Source organism: Grammomys surdaster, unplaced genomic scaffold (assembly GCF_004785775.1).
Source record: "Grammomys surdaster isolate TR1022 unplaced genomic scaffold, NIH_TR_1.0 126086, whole genome shotgun sequence".
Lineage (NCBI taxonomy): Eukaryota > Metazoa > Chordata > Mammalia > Rodentia > Muridae > Grammomys > Grammomys surdaster.
In genome coordinates, this window is record NW_021620894.1 from 1,777,252 (window position 1) to 1,778,140 (window position 889).

Consider the following 889-nt stretch of genomic DNA (forward strand, 5'->3'; position numbering starts at 1 on the left):
CCACAGAAAGAAGAGAAAATACACGAATTCTCAAGATCTAAAGACAGATCTTCATCCAGGGTATAACACAATTCCCCAAGTTCACTCTTCTATCTAAATGCTATTCTCTGGGGAAAAGGCAGACACACTTCTACACTGTTTATAAACAAATGTATTCTGCAGATAAACCCATACAAAATCCTCTGTGCCTTATCATTGGGAGTGGGATAGTATCATTACAGTTCATATTTTTTCTGCTTCAAGTAAAGACTCAAAGTATTAATCACAGATCATGTTCTAAAATTCAACCATCATTCCAGGAAAACTCTGGCACTAAGTTTTGACTACATCTTCTTAGACTGACAAGATATGAAATGAATGAATCCTTGGAGTTTGAAATATTTCTACCAGATCAACATGGATAAATAGGAACACAAGAAACCTTCCAGGTTTGGACCGGGATATCTAACAGTGGGAGTGTGTGTTTCTCTTTAGCCTGATTCTCAGACTACTTTGCTCATATTGGATTGCCTCACTCAGCCTCCATATGAGGACTCCTGCCTTATGTTATTTATATTATTTTGTCATGCATGGTTGTTGTCTCTTGGAGGCCTATTCTTTTCTGAAGAGGAAACAGTGGATGAGTGAATCAATGGGAGATGGAAGGTACAAGAGAATAGGGAGAAGTGTAGAGAGGGGAATGTCTCCTCATAATGCATTATAAGAGAATTTATTTTCAAAAAATAACACAGAGACACTCACACACATACACAGAGGGAGAGACAGACAGACAGACAGACAGATAGATGAGAAAGAGAGAGAGAGAGAGAAAGAGAGAGAGAAAGAGAGAGAGAGAGAGGGAGAGAGAGGGAGAGAGAGAGAGAGAGAGAGAGAGAGAGAGAGAGAGAGA